Source organism: Pipistrellus kuhlii, unplaced genomic scaffold (assembly GCF_014108245.1).
Source record: "Pipistrellus kuhlii isolate mPipKuh1 unplaced genomic scaffold, mPipKuh1.p scaffold_m20_p_2, whole genome shotgun sequence".
Lineage (NCBI taxonomy): Eukaryota > Metazoa > Chordata > Mammalia > Chiroptera > Vespertilionidae > Pipistrellus > Pipistrellus kuhlii.
This window is the reverse complement of record NW_023425515.1, coordinates 25,893,695-25,912,372: the sequence shown is the minus strand read 5'-3', so window position 1 is coordinate 25,912,372 and position 18,678 is coordinate 25,893,695.

Genomic DNA, 18,678 nt, shown 5'->3' with positions numbered 1-18,678 from the left:
ACTAAGCAACACGAAGACATGCCATTTTATCTTCAAACAGGAAAGTCAATTTAAACAATTGCACTTGTAAATTGTTTATTGATGGTGGTTTTTGTGTTGTTTTTTGGTTTGGGTTTTTCTTTTTGTGGAGGGAAAGGGACCAAAATCTCAATATAAAAACTCTTCCAGGGACTTGAATCTAGACTACTTAGCCAACCACAAAAACTTCCAAAATTGAACACATCTTTGTTATGTGGGTATTAATTGTAATGGAATTTGATTTTTTTTTTCCAAATTATTTGTGTATCTCCAAATAATAGAAAGACTTCCAACAATGGATGGATCTTGGAAAATGGGAGCGACAGCTACTATGCTCTTGTGGCTCTGTAAAATGTTGAGCTGTTCTGTTGAGTGTCATGATGATTCATGGGTAACATATTTTTCCTGCCATTAGAACACTTGCAGAAGTAAGCTAGAATTACCTCAGTTGACTGCTATTAGCCAAAGCTCCAGGACCTGGTGCCAAAAATAAGTTCTTGTAATGATAGATCTCAACAGTTGTACAAAGCAGACTTTTAAAGATTGGTTTCAGGAAACTAAATATTACCTGCTGTGACAAAAGGTCTATCATTAATAGATATTTAGTCCTGACCCGTTAAAATGAACAGAATTCATTTGAACAATGTAACAATGTTTAACAGAAGTAGCATAACCATGCTAATGATATATATTTTCTTTATTTAGTCTTCTTTTTGGTAAAGAACCTCTGTGGTTTTACAAAGATTACCTCACCCATACCTGAAACACATTTTTTTAGAAGGCAGTAATAGCATTTGATCAAGCCCTCAAAAGGTCCAATGACTGCATTTCACACGTGTGGATCATGGATGAAGTCAGAAAAGAGCAGCCTCAGGTTTCCTCACGCCCAGTGTAGTGCTCTGATTCCTGGTGTGAGCAGTATCCTGTTTCAAAGCAACCTCAAATGTCAACATTTTATACATAAATATGAGTCACTTTTATGAGTTCCACATGGCATGAAATATCTTTTATAATTATGATAAAATACACATAACATAAAATTTATCATCTTAACCATTTATATACGTGCAGTTCAATAGCAAGTTCATTCACACTGTTGTGCAACCAGTCTCCAGAACTTTTTTCATCTTGAAAAACTAAAGTTCTACACCCATTAAATAACTCTCCATTCTCTAACTCCTGGCAACCACATTCTACTTTCTGGTTCCATGATTTTGACTATTCTGTGTAACTCATGTAAATGGAATTACAGAGTATTTATTATTTTGGGACTGGCTTATTTCACCTACCATAATGTCCTCGAGGTTCATCCATGTAGCATGTGTCAAAATTTCCTCCCTTTATAAATTCCATTTTATGTACACACTACCTTTTGTTCACTCATTAATAGGCATTTTGGTGGCTTCTGTCTCCTAGCTATTGTGAATAAAGCAGCTATGAATGGATTACTCTGACACTTTTGCTGTGAAAGAGAGGGCTAAAGGACTGCCTGGCTAAAGGAACTAGACAGCCTTGATTGCCTGCCTCGTTAGGCTTTTATTGTAACAGCAGTTTGAGATAGTTTATCTTTTAGATACAATCAGTAGGGTAAGTAATATTGGGAGGACACATGTGTTTATAATGTTCTTTAAGCAAGGACACTCAAAGAGTAAGCATAAGGATTCCAATAAACACTCAGTGGTCTGCACGTGCACAGACTTGTTTGGAAAGGTCAAGGAATAATTAGGGGCACTGCCTTTGGCACTCCCCTAAGCCCAGAATTCTGGTAAACTTCTGCAGGTTTTCCTTTTCTCAGAATGCCCTCCTTACAAACTTTCCAACCAAGTCTTGGGTGCTCCCCAACAGACACAGACAACAGTTTGGTGAATTACAAAAGGGAAAGGAGGTATGGGAGCTAGTGGAGAGTAAAGGGGATAAATGGTGAGGGAAGGAAACTTGGTTTTGGGAGTGAACACACAATACAATATATAAATGATGTATTATAGAATTGTGCACTGGAAAACTTTACATTGTATTAACCAATGTCACCCCAATAGATTTAATAAAAAATTAAAACAAAAACAAAAAAGGCAAATATGTGAAATGAGGGATATGTTAATTAAGTTGATGGGAGAATACTTTCTCTCTCTCTCACTCTCTCTCTCTCTCTCTCTCTCTATATATATATATATATATATATATATATATAATCATATCATATATTTCATATAATCATGTTATACACTTTAAATACCTTATAACATTGTTAATTATACCTCAATAAAGCTATAAGATTTCTAAATACTGGAAAAATGATTTCCTAAGTTTTTTTTGTGGAATGCTCTAAGCAACAGTAGAGACATGATACAGTTTTAAAGTTTTCATCTAGATTCTTAACATTTTCTCTGTCACTTTCTTAAGTCCACAGTCAACAAAACAATCAGGTTGTGATATGTAGCATTTTCTGATTTCTGTAGTGTTCATACTCCCTCCTCGGCTGATTTTAAGCTGCACATCATTCTGTGTCATTTTCACCATTCTGGTAAGTACTGGTAAATAACCTCAAAAGCATAGAAATAGTGAAATGTGGTAAAATAATTAGGAAGTGATGCATTTTGAGTATGTACTACCTTCATTTTAATGGAATTTATTTAATTTGCCTATATAGCTTGATTTTTAATAATGGCTGTGTTTACCAGCCAACTAACAAAATTCCTGAAAATGTAATAATCAGCTCTTGTGAGTGGGTATAAACTGGCCTCAGCACATTATCACTTCTGCCCTCAGCCATACACATTTTTTCCATTCCCCAACAATGTCAGCATTTTGCTTGGGTTTCTAAAATAGTGTACAACTTTAAAATCTTTCAAGTAAGTCTTAACTAATTGGTATTCGCAGTCCTTCTAAATCTGGCCCCTGCACACCCAGTCACAGAGTTTCCACACCTCATTAATGTGAACCTTGTTGCACTTCCAGTCCAGCCAGGCGCCTCCCTGCCCTGCTCTTCACTCAGACCTTGCACATTCTTGACTCTGGGCCCAGCATCCTCTCTGTTTCTCTGGGAAGCCTTCCCCCTTTCTCACCCATGTTCAACCCTTTCTTCAGGGCCCTGCTCCAATTCCACTGACTCTACTACACCTACTTACCTTCTCTTAAAATCAGCAATTTCTCTTACCACTTTATTGCGCTTACAGCTTCTACCGTAAGCTGCACCCCTTAATGAAGTATTACATTGTACTGATAATTTATTGTTGTCGCATCTTGTTCTTAGTTTCCCAAGTAGGATGCTGGAAATGTATGACATCTCCAGTTAAAATGCAAGGAAAATATTCATGTCTATTTATATTGTTTGAGCATCCTCCCTATGCATATGCATACATTCAAAAATATTTACTGAGCACCTAGTATATATCAGGAGCTGTGTTAGGCATTAGGGATAAATCTGAAAGTCTTTGTAAAGGAATAGACACAAGTTTATCTTTGCCTGCCTGAGCAACAAGGAACACATCAGACATTCAATATAATTAATTACATTAAGTTTTAGAATGAAGTATATAAACAGATCCACTGAACTTCAGAGGCAAGCAGGGATCCTAGGGCAGGGATTCTTGGTGGGAACAATGGTGTCTCCTCGGGGACTTTTTGGGAACCTATGGAGGGTTTATAATTTCTTTTTTTATTTCAGAGAAGAAGGGAGAAAGAGAGAGAGGTAGAAACATCAATAATGAAAGAGGATCATTGATCAGCTGCCTCTTGCACGCCCCTCACTGGGGACCAAGCCTACAACTCAGGCATGTGCCCTTGGCAAGAATTGAACCTGGTACCCTTCAGTCTACAGACTAATAATGCTCTATCCACTGAGCCAATCTGGCTAGAGCTTAATATATTTTTTAATTGATTTCAGAGAGAAAAGGAGAGGGGGAAGAGATAGAAACATCAATGATGAGAAAGAATCACTGATCGGCTGCTTCTTTCATGCCCCCTACTGGAAATCGAGCTCACAAGATGGGTATGTGTCCTGACCAGGAATCAAACTGTGACCTCCTGGTTGACATTCAACCATTGTGGCAATTGGGCTATTTGCCTGTTTAGATGCTATTAGGAGATTTTGCATGGTTACAAGAATAGGGGACATCCTGCAATGAATGGACAGTCCTTCTCAACAAAGAAGTGCATTGCCTCACACACAATTTTAAAGTGTTTTGCTGGGAATTTATGAAGACAAATTATAATGGGTAGAGTTTAAAGCTAAACTTTACAAAGCGTTCTCTTGCTTGGTTGTTGACATACACTGAAGTTTTCTGTGATATAAGTTGAGGGAAAATGTCTTCCTTGTGTTCCAGCTTTATTAAGTGCTTGTTCATCATAACAAAAGCAATCACATCACAGATGACAAAGCCATTCATGATATTTGAGTCACCAAATCAACACATTGTATTTCTCTGCATTCTTAGTCATTATCTACATGCATTTATTTATCTATCTATATAAAACCTCACAATATGTATGATATACTATTTTAGTCCTGATTTCAAAATGTCAAATAGTTTTAAAGTAAAAAAACAGACTATTGGAAATAGATAACAACACATTATTATATTAAATACATTAATATATTAAATATTTTGATACATAAATGAAATATTAAATACAGTAATATGAACACATAAAAATTAGGTAAGATATTTTCAATGTAGTGGGTACAAGCAGCTGGCTTTTCATATGTCTCAGTGAAAAACTGTGCTGGGGTATTTACATGTTAAAATACATATGACCTATTAGATTATTTTCCCTGCTTTTCTCTTTTATATTCCAGTTAGGGTATGATATTGATTGTTCTGGAAGTATGTAGGCTGGTTGTATTATCTATGAATTCCACTTCCGGATATTAAGGGGGTGTTTCAAAATGTTTGTTGTAAGAAGGGGTTTTGGGGCTAATGAGAATGACCATCGCTCTGAAGGACCAAGGAAACTTGAAATCATGAGGGTTTCTATCTCTGCTACAACCTTGTTTCATTGCTCACCCTCCTGCCCTCCTTGAGAGCATTGGTGCCCCTGGGACAGGGTCCGGGTTCCTTTGATTCTCAGGGCGCTGGTACTCTGAGTAACTCATGATGACATAGATGCTAAAATAATGGAGATTGCCAAAGTGCACTAGGATATTGGGCAAACAAAGGGAGAGCTTGCCTCCGTGTCACTCACACACCTCATAAGGGTGGTACGTGGAAAAGAAAGAAGGTCTTGGGTGGTAGGTGCCGTCCTAAGAAGTGGAGCTGAGACCACAGGGGAATTACTCTAAATTTTAGTGTCTCCTGTCCTTTCCCCCTCATGTCAAAGTTATGTTTCCTACAGCAGAATGGAGGTTTTAACGCTCATGAACGAAAGATGGGTTCTAAATACCTTGTTGTTTGGAGTCAAGCTTTAGGAAACAAGGAAAGGCAAAATGCTTGAAAATGTATCTGGGAGGCTTTGAAAGAAAAACAGCCTGGCAATTATTACTCAGTGGGCACACCCCACCTCAGCCTCCCTGTCCCCTCAATCCCCACCCCCAACAACACGCACAAACACTGAAACACATCAGTCACCACTTTACATGTTTTGTTTTCATTTCTTTGTAGTGTCATCCTCTTGGGTCAAAACTGCAGCTGAACCCAGCTGGCGTGGCTCAATGATAGAGTGTCAGCCTATGAACTAGGCAGTCATGGTTCAATTCCCAGTCAGGCACATGGCAGAATGGTGGACTAGTTTGGGGCATGCAGAAGGCAGCCAATCAATGAATCTTTCATCATTGATGGTTCTCTCTCCCTCCTATGCATTCCTCTCTGAAATCAATTATATATATATATTATGATCTCTGGACTCATAATAATCTGGCCTCTCTCTCTCTCTACACACACAGACACACACACACACACACACACACACACACACACACACATTAGAGGCCAAATGCATGGGTGGGGTACAGCCAGCCTGGCCAGGGGGAGGGGGCATGGGCAATTGGCCAGCCTGCCTGCTGGTCGAACTCCTGGTTGATGGGACAATTTGCATATTAGCCTTTTATTATATAGGATATGCACTGAGTGGCCAGATTATTATGCGTTCAGAGATCATAATAATCTGGCAATATATATATATATTACAGTTTTAAAACATATATATATATATATATGTTTTAAAACTGTAATTGAGACTCACAAAAGATTGATAACTAAGTATCCTCACTTTAGCTAACCTGCCTAAACGAATTCATTTTTGATGTAACAGGGACAAACCCAGATTAAAGATTTTTACTTCGTGCCACACTCTGGGACCATAAATCTGGGCTCCTTCAACTGGAAGAACGAATACCCTTCAGAGGGAAACAGGCTGAGGCTGGTCACCGTGCTGATTAACCAAGGTGCACGGTTCACCCGCCAGTTCACCCACATAGGGAGCACCCATGAAGGGAGTCAGGGACCTGGGGCGTGAGCCAAAACCAGTCGGTCAGGGAGAGAGGTTAATGGCAAATACAATCAACTGCCAGCCCGTCAAGTGATTTTCTGGTAAGAATGATGAATTATTTAGGCCTAAGAGAAAAATAAGTAATTTTCTCTTTTGTCCCTAGGGTAAATGCATTTGTTTTTCTTCTCACTAGGTATTTCCTCTTTTCTCTTCACTTGCTGCTGCCCTTCTAAAGACACACAGGGCGATCGCTTATCTTTTCTATCTATTAGTACAAAAATGGAATTTCTGCCTCGGCTCCTGCCTCAGAAACCATGGCGACGGCCTTTTGACCTGGGTGGCTGCAGCTAGAGTTTCAGGCTTGTGACTTGCAAGGAAAAGGCTGCATTGTCAGCACCTGCAATCAGAGAGAGCTAGGGCTCCGGGGCCTTCCAGCCGTGCCTCCCGGGATACAATTCCACTTTTGTGGATGTTTGTTTTATCTGGGGAGAAGGATGAGCTAGCCATCGTTTGCTGAGTTTGCAGGAGGTGTGAGGAGGGGGTGATGATGAAATGCAATATTGGGAAACGCGCCTCCCGTCTTACAAAATGCCGGGGGAATTCAGCAGCTCTGCCCCGGCCTTTGGGGGGAAGGTGCCAGCTTGTGTGTCATAGGATCACCCTGACCGGAAGGGGCTCATTTGAGTGTAGAGAGAGGGAATTCTTTGTACATAAACACAGCATCCAAGGCCAAAGGAGTTATCTTTGTTTCTTCTCCAGAACAGAGCCTCAGGACACGAGGGCACCTCAGACTTAATACAACAACAATGATGACATTTATTGAGCACTAGGAGCCCAGCGTGCGATTTGAAATTGCACGGCACCTCCCATTCTCGAGTCACCAGTCTGGCCCTGCCCAGCTCTCCTGGTCCGGTTCTGCCTCCCTCTCCGGCCCTTGAAGCAGCTCCAGCCGCTGCTGATCAGGCCCTCTGCCAGCACAGGTGCATGCAGGCCGCTGCCACCCCGCTCCCAGTGCTGCACACGGAACCCCTTCTTGCCAGGTCAACCCATTATGGTGTCTTGGTTAATTAACATATTTCTCTATCTTATATATAGACTAGAGGCCTGGTGCAGAAATTCCTGCACAAGTAGTGTCCCTAGGCCTGGCTGGTGATCATGGCCAATCTGTGGGGTGACTGGCAGGGCGATCTGGGGAGGGGGAGTGGCCGCTGGCACCACCTTGGCTGGCCTGGCACTGCCCTGATCACTGGCTGCACTCCCTCCCCTCTCCTTCACCCCCTCCTCACTGCTGCCACCAATTGAAAAGAGGTTAATTGAGCATCTGACCCCTGGAGGTCAGTGTGCATCATAGTGACTGGTCATTCCGCGGGTCATTCCGCCATTTGGTCGATTTGCATATTAGACTTTTATTATATAAGATATCCTCTGTACTAAACCCTATGCTGTGCACTTCTTACTACACATCCTCTGGTGCATTCATTACAGCAGACCTGTCAGGCAGGTTTTCTTATTACTTTCATTTTACAGACCAAGATGCTGAGGTAAAGCTATCATTAGGCTTGTACTGCTAGTAAGAGATGGCATGTGGGATTTGAACCCAAGCCTGTCTGGCTTTAGAAGCTTCTCACCCTCAGACACTGACTTAGGTTGGAGTTGAGTGAACCCAAGCCAAACTTTCTTCCTTCCACACCGCATCCCAGGGATGTGCCATTGGGATTTCTGGGTCTCTTCTTGGTTCTCCTGCTCCTGATCCAGTCTCCGCCCGCAGGTGACTCACTTTTCTTGCAGTTGAGGTCTCAGCATGCAGTTATTACTATTGTCTGGTGACCGGGGATATATCTGAAAGTTCTGCACTAATGCTTGTCTGGCGCCCTTTAGCTAAGAGAAGATGAGTCCGAAGCTGCCATCTCTCTAGCTCTAATTTTGGAAGCACTGCAATTAGGAACACAGCCCGTCTAGGTAGAAATCTACTTTATGTCTGAAAGGGGTAGGTTTCCTTGGCTTGTTCTGGGCACAGACTCCAAAGAGCAGGTGAAGCTGTTTCTCATATACCGAGAGCTGGATGGATGATACCTCCTTTGCACATTGGCCCTGGGAAATCATGAGTATCACAGCAGGCTACTAGGATGTCTATTTGCATGAGAGCTCCTCAGGGTCTTGGAAAAATGAGGTTGTGAATTTTGGAAAGTTACAAACTCCTAGAGAACCAAATGAAGACTGCCCTTAACTTAGGGGGTTAGGGGTGTCCTGAGAAGCAGAGAATGATCTATGTCTTGAATGAGGGAAGGAAAATCGACCCCTGGGAAAAATTCAAGGGCAATAGGGGAGAAGTACTCTATCATCTGCCCACATTTCTCTAGGTCTGGAGACTGTAGCCAAAGTTCCTCCAAAAGGAGATGGCTACTTTTCAAACAGGGATCAGAGCATCTAATAGTGCAAGGCCAGGCCACTGCATGTTTAGTGCCCCCTCCCCAAATATAAAAGCTGTTTGCTGGCAGAGGGGGACACTCCTCCCCACACTGGAGTGCCATTGTCCCCAAGGACAGGGAGGTCTGGAGAAGCAAAGGCCACACAGTGCTATGGGTCGAATTGCATTCCCTCGGAATTCATAATTGATGTCCTAGCCTGGTACCTCAGAATGTGACCTTATTTGGAGAGAGGCTCTTTATGGAAATAATTAAGTTAAAATGAGGTAATTAGGGTAGGCCCTAAGCCAAGGGCAGGAGTACTTATAAAAAAGGGATTTTTAAAAACTTTTTAAAATATGCTTTTATTGATTTCAGAGAGGAAGGGAGGAGAGAGAAAGAGATAGAAACATCAATGAGAGAATAATTGATTGGTTGCCTCCTGCACGCCCCACACTGGGAATTGAGCCAGGAACCAAGGCATGTGCCCTGACCAGGGATTGAACCACTGAGCCACACCAGCCAGGCTACAAAGGGAATTTTGACACAGATATGCATACACGGAGAACACCATCCTATTTAATAAAAAGCTAATTTGCAAATAGACCAAACAGCAGAACAACCAGTTGCTATGACGTGCGATGACCACCAGGGTGTGTGTGCAGAACATGGTGGGCGTTGGTTATGGTGGGATGGTGGAGCAGGTGAGCGGGGGCACCAGAACAAGGCATAGTGCCAATTGCTATCATTAGGGAGGGCCTCTGGTGATTACTGAAAATTCTTTGCTCCTGCATGCCTCGGTCACACCTGGCACTCACACCTGCTACCAGCATCAGCCCCACTTGCACCTGCTGCCAGCAGTGGAGCCACTGATCACACCCCCTGCTGGCCCCCTGCACCAGCCCCAGTCGCTAGATGCAGTCAGTGTCTGCAAGCGGTGGCTGCAGGCCCCAATTGCCCCTCAAGGCTTCTCCACCTCCCCCTGCTCCTGTGGGGAGATCAGGGCTGGCAGATGCCTCCCACACCCACTGTTGGCACCAGTCCCAATCGCTTGGCACAGTCAGTGGGTGCAAGTGGGGCCTGCACCATCAGTGTGTGGGAGCGGCAGCGGCAGGAGCGGGGCTGCAGGCAGACAGGGGACTAGGGGCTGCCACAGGAGGGGCTGGGTGAGTGCATAGAGGATGGGTCGAGACCTGTCCCTGTGCCCACCACAGCTTCTCGCCCACAGTTCCTTTCAAGGTGCACAAATTCGTATGTACCTAAAGGAGGTAATCAGAGTGATGCTCCTATGAGCCAAAGTATGGTACAGACTATCATCAAATCCCCACAAGCTAGGAGAGAGCCAAGGGACTGATCCTTCCCAACAGCCCTCTGAATAAACCAACACTGCTGACACCTTGATCTCCATTGCCAGATTCCAGAACTGGGAGGTGATGAATTTCTGTTGTTGAAGCCAATCAGCAAAGCCCTCAGAGCACCAGGTATTGGAATATTTCAGTTATAATATCTGGGATTGAAGGGATGGTAGCTCCCAGGATCACAATGAGGTCATGCCCCATAAATTGTATTCTCTGTCCAGACCACGTGCTGGTGAATGCTAGAAAGAATGTCCTTTCCCCTAAAGCACAAGTATAAATCCTATAAAACACTATATGCACAAATATTCATTTAACGAACACGTACAGGCAACTACCATATGCCCAGCAACCTTTAAGCTTTAAGACATATGACAATGAAATTGGATTAAACAGTCATCTTTTAAAGATATTTTCATGAACAGACCCAGTGAAACTCATCTCCAGCTTTGCTGTCCAGACCAGTCCTCCAGAAGTAGGGAGGGGTGGAGAGAGGGGACTTAGCACATCTGAGCGTAACACAAGGTTTCATTTGTTTCAACAACACTTTATGGCTCCTAAAATTTGATGGAGAGCACTCACCCCTACAAGATTTCTCTTTTTAGAGTGGAAATCCCATATGGCCTCTCTTTTTGGCTTTTGCTTAGAGGTGAGATTGGAATAGAAATTCATTGGTCCATTCGACCTAATTTTTGTTGGATTCCGTAGAGCATTTGAAATTGTTGTTTTTAAGGAACACTTTCTCTGGTCTGTGCTTTAGGAATACAAAGGAGGATCGTGGTTGGACATTAGCCTTTTTAAAAAAAACAACAAAAAAAAACCCTCTTTATTATAGATCATTTCAAACATATGCTAAAGGAGACAGACTAGAACATGTCTGTACCTGAATGTACCAATTATGTACCTATTATAATTACAAACTCATGCATACTCTTGTTTCATTTTTTCCCCTTCTTCGTCTCCTTCCCCACACTGGAGTACATAAAGCAAATGCCAGCTTGATACCATCTCATCCACAAGTATTTCAGTAAGTATCTTTAAAAGAAAAAGACCTTTTCAAGAATTACTATGAAACTATGACCACATCACAGAAAACATTCACAATTCTGTTGTCCAGTTAGTGTCCAAGTTTCCCTGATTGTCTCAAGGTTTGTTTTTCTTAAGTTTGCTTGAAAAAAGAACCTAAAAAGCATTCACATGTTACATTTGGTTTATGTGCCTTAAGTTTCTGTAAAGGAAACATGTCAAACTCAGAGGCTAACACGGGCCAAATAAATGTGGCATGCTGCCTGCGGGTCGCAAGTTTGACATGCTTGCTGTAAAGCTATAGGCTTCCTTTCTCTTTCTTGTTCCTTGAAGTATATTTGTTTAAGAAAACAGATTATCCTTCCCATCACATCTCCCACAGTGTGGTTTTGCTTATTGCATTCCCCTGGTGCCTCCATATTTCCTAATTATTAGATTTAGTTGCTCAATCTGATTCAGATTTAATATTTTGGCAGGACCTCTTATTTTAAAATATATATATTTTATTGATTTTTTACAGAGAGGAAGGGAGAGGGATAGAGAAACATCGATGGGAGAGAAACATCGATTAGCTGCCTCCTGCACACCCCCTACTGGGGATGTGCCTGCAACCGAGGCGCCTGCCTATGACGGGAATCAAACCTGGGACCCTTCACTCTGCATATCGATGTTCTATCCTCTGAGCCAAACCAGTTAGGGCAGAACTCCTTATTATTTAAATCCTCACCTGAGGATATATTTTTGTGCTTTGTATTTTTCAGTTTTAGAAAGAGAGAGAGAAAAACATCAATGTACTCAGACTGGTGAACTGGCAGCCTGGGTATGTGCCCTGACCAGAAATCAAACTGGCCACCTTTTGGTATATGAGAATGCGCTCCAACGAAATCAGGCTGACCAGGGCTTGCCAGGGTCATTTTATATAAAGATGGTGTTGGATTTTCCACCAGGAGACTTACCATGTTCATTTCTCTCTCTTCTTCTGATATTAGTTATTGATGGTCATAGCCTAGATCTTATTTCACTTGAGATTTGCCAAATAATGATATTCAAATGCCATTTTTCCTGAAGAGGGAGGGTACAGCTCACATACTAGTAGGAAAGGCAGGTCCAATGCATGATTCATCCAAGAATAATTGGCTCTCTGACATCCTCCAACAGAGACCAATGAGTTGATTTTTAAAAGATCGTTATGAAGTCATGACATCTTAATTTATTTCACATGTTTTGGTCCATGGCTTGTATTAATGCTCCAATTGGCCCATCATTGGCTATTTGGAGCTGTTGCAAGTTGGTTCTTAAGTCTTGGACATAAAATCTGAAAATGCCCTTGGGAGAAGGCCATACAGACCCTTTACAGAACTTTTACTCATAGAGCAGTGATGTCCAAACCTTTTATCTGTGAACATCCATAGAAAATATCTTTAAGCATGACTCCCCTCTATAGGCTCATTTATAAACTATACACATGAACAATTATTTAATAGGCTATTCTTTGTAATAAAATTATAATATGCTAATTGTCCCCTCAGGCAGTCATTCGACTGGAAGTTCCTCTCTCTCTCTCTCTCTCTCTCTCTCTCTCTCTCTCTCTCTCTCTCTCTCTCTCACATGTTCTGACCACCAGGGAACATGGCGGGTGTCAACAATGCGTCACTGGCAGCGGGCAGCAGTGGAGGCAGCTGCTGGCCCCCATGAGCCCCAAGGAGAGCAGAACTGTGATGGGATGGTGGAGCAGATGAGCAGGCAGTGCCAGAGCAAGGCAAGTGCGAGTGGGGGCCCAATCGCCCAGCCAATAGCAATGCAGCGGCTGTTGGGGGGGTGGGGAGGGGGCGCATTAGATGCCCCAATCAATCAGTCCACAGGTGGGATGGTGGAGCAGGTGAGGTGGCAGCCCAGGCTATGGTGGGGTGCCAGGTGGGGCTGCAGGGCTGTGGGGCTGCAAGCCTGGGGGTGAAAGCTGGAGCTCAATCCCTGCAGGCCACCCCGAGGGACCACACCTGTGCACAAATCCATGCACTGGGCATCTAGTGTACACAATAAAACACCTCCAAATGGAAATTTTAAATGATCAGGTCAACGTGAATGTCTTAAAGTGATAGCCACCTAGGAAGCCACTGGATATAGCTCCCTTAGCCAGCGCAACAGGGAGTGGGGGAAATCGCAGCCATGGCAGAGACTCCACCTTTGCCGGCCAGAAGCCCGGCATCTTCAAAGAGACCAGGCTGCTGGCCTCCAGCTCTGGGGCCTGGAGAGCTCGGCCCTGTTTCCTGCCAAGAGTTTGTCCACAAGCTCGGCCGAGATTCCCCAAGTGTCCTGGCGGCCCACCAGTCTTTTTCCACGTCCAACCATCTGGTCGGCCGGCCCGAGCCGGGTAAATGTGCAAGAGAGGAGACATGCGGGCTGGATTCATAGATGTGGAAACAGAATCATATATCTGTCTTCTCTTGAGAAGGAAAAATCTGAAGTTAGTAAAGTGGGACTTCCTTTAAAAAGGAAATCTACTTTACTGAAAAAGAATCAATCAAGCAAGTTACTGTGAAATTCCTTCATCGTTGCCTCTCTATGCTGATAAACGAAAGCAAAGGATAAACTTACCATCTGTGACTTGGGCTGCTCCACCAAGGACTTCAGTAACCTGGCTGAGACAAACTCTCCAGTAAAGAGTAGGCCCGGTTGCCTTTTCATGATATTCAGTTTAAAACGTGAGGGCTCTCTTACTGCCAAATTGTTTTGATATCCACCTAAATTTGCAAACCTTTGTGTTTCTCAATAACTCTGAAGCATGCTTTGAAAGTTATAAAACACCAGAAAGAAAGGCTGATGTGGGAAGTAAGGGTGCTCTCTGCAAGGAACCTGTTGATATTCCTTCCGTGTATCTGAACGCAAAATCAACTCCGACGTTCCCAGCAAAAAGCCAAACCTTTGTTCTCCAAAACCATCAAAAAGTCAGAACAGCATCTGGCTTTGAAATGGGAGCCCCAAATTCCCTGCCTCTCTTTTGTAAAAAGTTTCAAAGCAAATTTGAGTAAAATAAAATTTCTCTCCTGACAATTTCTAAATTTAAACATGAAACTTTGCTCCTTGTGTGCAGTTCCAGCAAAGAAAGTTAAGAGCTGCAAGGGCCTGATAGAGGGAGATCATCTTTAAAGGGAAATAGGAACTTCCAAATAGTTTTTCGTCTGAAATTTTTCTCGGAGGTGGTCATTCCGGGGAGTCCAAGGATGGCGGGCCCTACAGAATGCAGTCCGCCTGGGAAGCAGGGCATTGTCGTGTTGCTAACAGTCTGTGTGGGTGAGTTGTGTTTCCTGTGGATTGGAGGGACCCAGGCAGAGAGCCACTTTGTAACTTGTGGGTGAAAGCCTCTTCCAATGACAGGACTTTTCTGATTCATTTTTTCCATGGGAGCCTGTAAGCCCCGTTTTAGTAATGCCACCCACAATTACTGAAAAATAAAATGTCACCCATTGTAGGACCTACTTTTAAAGCTGTATCCCCAAAGTTCAGGTCTCAAAACTGAAAACAAAAGGCCAGCGCTGAAACCGGAAGGACCCTGTTTTACCCCAATGACCTTCACCTGCAAGGAGGGCTGTCTGGCTCTTCAATTATGTGGCATTAACCTACCACCCTTCCTGCTTCACTGACAAAACACCTTGGAATGCTCCATTATGTCTCTACAAATGCTCAGCATCGCCAGCCCATCCAAAAAAGGGACACAAACAGATCATCACATCATCATGGAACATTTTCCCATTCCCTTTGATTTTCCAGCTGGATTAGGTTGTTATAGACCCTGGCAGGGCCTTGAATAGGTGACAGGGCCCTTACCATTATGTTAACAAGTAAAAACTTTCAAATGATAAAAATCTTGCAGAGAATTCAACAAATGATTTCTATTTCCTATGATGACTACTTCAATTTTTTCAAATTTAAATTTTTTTTCAAGAAAGGGTTTTTGAGCCCTGGCTAGTGTGGCTTAGTTGGCTGTGTTGTCCCATGCACTAAGAGGTCACCAGTCCAATTTCCGGTCAGGGCACATGCCCAGATTTAGGGTCCGTTCCCCTGTCCAGGTATGTAGGGAGGTAACCAATCAATGTTTCTCTCTCTCTCAAAAATCAATTAAAAAAGGTTTTTGGTTCATTTTATTCTGATCAGCTTGTGCCTAGTGTTCCCCTGAGGCTGACCCAATCCCATGCTTTCATCACAAAAGACAACTTGCTACAGAAAGTGGGCCCAGGGCCAGGATTTCAGTCCCTTGGGAACAGGCTTATCAGTTAATAAACAGTTTATTGTTAAGCATTTTTTAATGTCCAGTACTCTGCTAAGCACTGCAGGGAACTCCAAGACTTTTAAGTATGAAGTGGATATTTCATTCAAGGAGTTTATAATCTGGTAGAGAAAAATGACTTACATAAAAAAAAATCAGGCAACAACCAAATATCAGTTGTTGAGTAACATGGATCTGGAATTAAATATCTGGGAAGCACTTTGGAAGAAAGTTGGACCAGGAAGTTGGACTTATGAATTGTATTTTTATTACTTATACTAGGGGCCCAGTGCATGAATTCATGCACCTTGAAAGGAACTGTGGGCTGCGAGGCTGTGGTGGGCACAGGGGCAGGTCTTGGCTCATCCCCTGTGCTCCCACCTGGCCCCTCCCACTGTGGTCCCAGTTCCCTCTCCTGCCACCATTCCCATGTGCTGACCCGGGGCATGCGTGCTCTGTTTTCAGCAGTTCTCCCACCACGTCAGCAGATACTTTCTAAATCCATCCATGTTCTCTCTCCTCCATCACTGTTTCTGATCTTGTCCCTCTCTCAGGCTCTCCCTAGAAATGTGCAGGCCTAGAAGAGAGATCCATTCTCCACTCCCTGACACCCATCACCATCCAAGCCCAGCTCACCCTCCACGTTCTTCAAAGACCCTGATTACACAATCCCTTATGTTGAGCTTTCTTGCCTCTGAAATTAATCTATTGCCTGACCACCAGTATTGTATGGAAACATACATGGTAATACTTGGTAGGTTTACATATTGTTTCCTCCGCTGGAAGGTTATTTTCTGGAGGGCAAGAGCCTGGTAAAAGAATGACAGGTCACCGGTGTTGACTGAGTGTGTGGTTGATGCCTGCTGCAGGCCCACTCTGCAAAGCTCCAAGAGCAGCTAATTTCAAGGCAAACGAATGAGCCCAGGAAACCCATAGTTCCTATGTAACAAAGGGACGTGGTCTGCTTGTCCTCGTTAAGGCACTGAATAGATGATGAGCCAGTTTGAGTAAGCAAATTCTGTTACTGACCTCAAGTTCCTTTTCACAGGGACATTTCTGGTAAAGCCCTGAGCTTAGGACTGCCAAGATAAGAATGCACATTAGCCAGCAGAGACCATCACAATAAAAATTAAAGGGGAAAAATATGCCTCAGAGCACATGTGTCAAACACAAGGCCCTCGGGCCAAATCCGTCCCTCCAGGCCTTGCAATGTGGCCCGCACCGCGCTGTCATCACTGCACTCCGCTGCGTTTCCATCACAATGACAGTTTATGACTGTTCAGTAAACCATTCGGCCCGCGATTTAGGCTGGATTTTAGATTTTGGCCCCTTCTCTGATTGAGTTCGACACTCCTACCTCAGAGAAAAGAAGGCAATGCACTTGCTTTAGCAAATAAAACTCCAGTCACTAGTTAAGGGATCATCAATGTTTCCCTTAACCCAGCATTAATGTTTAGGCCAGCTTCTTGTGGTAGGGGGCTGCAGCAGATTGGTGTTCCAAGGTTTCTTGCCCTTCCTGGACCTCCCTTTGAATGTAGGTGGCTTTGTGACTTGCTTTGGTCAACAAAATGTTATTGGAAATGATGCCTGTTACTACCAAGCAGAAGCATTTAAGAACCATTGGCTTAGTGGATAGAGCGTCAGCCTGCAGACTCAAGGGTCCCAGGTTTGATTCTGGCCAAGGGCATGTACCTTGGTTGCGGGCACATACCCAGTAGGGGGTGTGCAGGAGGCAGCTGATCAATGTTTCTCTCTCATTGATGTTTCTAACTCTCTATCCCTCTCCCTTTCTCTCTGTAAAAAAATCAATAAAATATATTTTTTTTTAAAAGAAAGAAAGAACCATTGGCCAGTTCTCCAAACTGTCTTCCTTTGCAGAAATAACCATGGAAACAGGTATTCAGAGAGAGATGCAACCAATTTGGGCAGGAAGATGGAGTGTATGCACGAGCCCACCAACTTACTGGCCACGAACCATGCCTCATGGAGTTCCTCTACAAGGTGGTTTGCTCCAGACTGTTTAAAAGGGAACAGAAGTAATGCAACTGAAATTAGCTACACTAAGCATCCAGCTTCAGGGCCAGTGGAGGGTAGACATAGTAAACCTCTGTGGGCCTGTATTACTTTCTGTGACTAATTGGGCAGTGCATTCACAACTCTCATTGTCTTATGTTTCCTTTCTCTTTAGCTGTGTTCGGGATCAGGATGTGTCTAGAGGGAACTTCGATTCTCAGGACTTGGTGTGAGAGCTGATGTTCTGCTGATGCTAGGCATCGGGACGTGACATCCAGGGTAGGAAAATGTTGAGAACATCTAATGCATTTGCTGACCTTTTTTAAAGCTCAAATAGATATGTTCCTCGTGTAACAGCATCTCGATAAGGAGGCGGTTCACTGCACGAAACAGCATTCAAAAGCAGGATTGAGGACCCCACAGGCAGGTTTGTCATTACGTCCTCCATGATAACTCACTGTGTGATAAGGGATGCGTGGCTGTATGAAGATGCCGGGGACTAAATGACAGGGAAACCAGGAAGGCATTGCCTGCACCTAAGATCCTGCACTGAGCACTGGTCTCTGCCTCTTTCTGTTACCTTGGGATTTCAGACAGACCTTCAAGCATATGTAGAATTTGGCATTATAGTGGGAGCTCTGTGCGTATATATGCAGGACTTCATTTGGTTGAGGGACTCTCAGCAGTTATTATCTGTGGGTCTTTTCTCTTAGGCTGCTCAGGTTCCCTAGTCGTGTCCTCCCACACACCTTTATTGGGTGACGGGAGAGGGTGGTTAAGCGTAGCCGCCATTGTGTTCTTAGAGGCATCAAAAGGGGGATGAAAAAGGGTCTCACGGTTCAATATGTAGACTTCACCTAACCTCCTTTTCCAATAAGGTATTCAAAACATGAACAGATCCTCTCTGTTTCAATCTGGCCTGAAAAGAAACTTTCTGTTTTTATGTCTGGATGGGGAAAAGGCAGTCTCCTGGCTGCCCTGGCTTGAGAAACAGCATTAATAGTTTAACGTCTTACAAATTTTAAACTAATCATCCTGCTTTCAGCTCCATCCATACTCACCTTCTCCTTCCGAGTTGCCTGGTAAAATCATTGGTCCAATTACTGAGCCTTTTGGGGTTCTGAAGTATGAAAAATTTATTCCCCCAACCTTTGCAGGCATTTTAGTGTCAAGT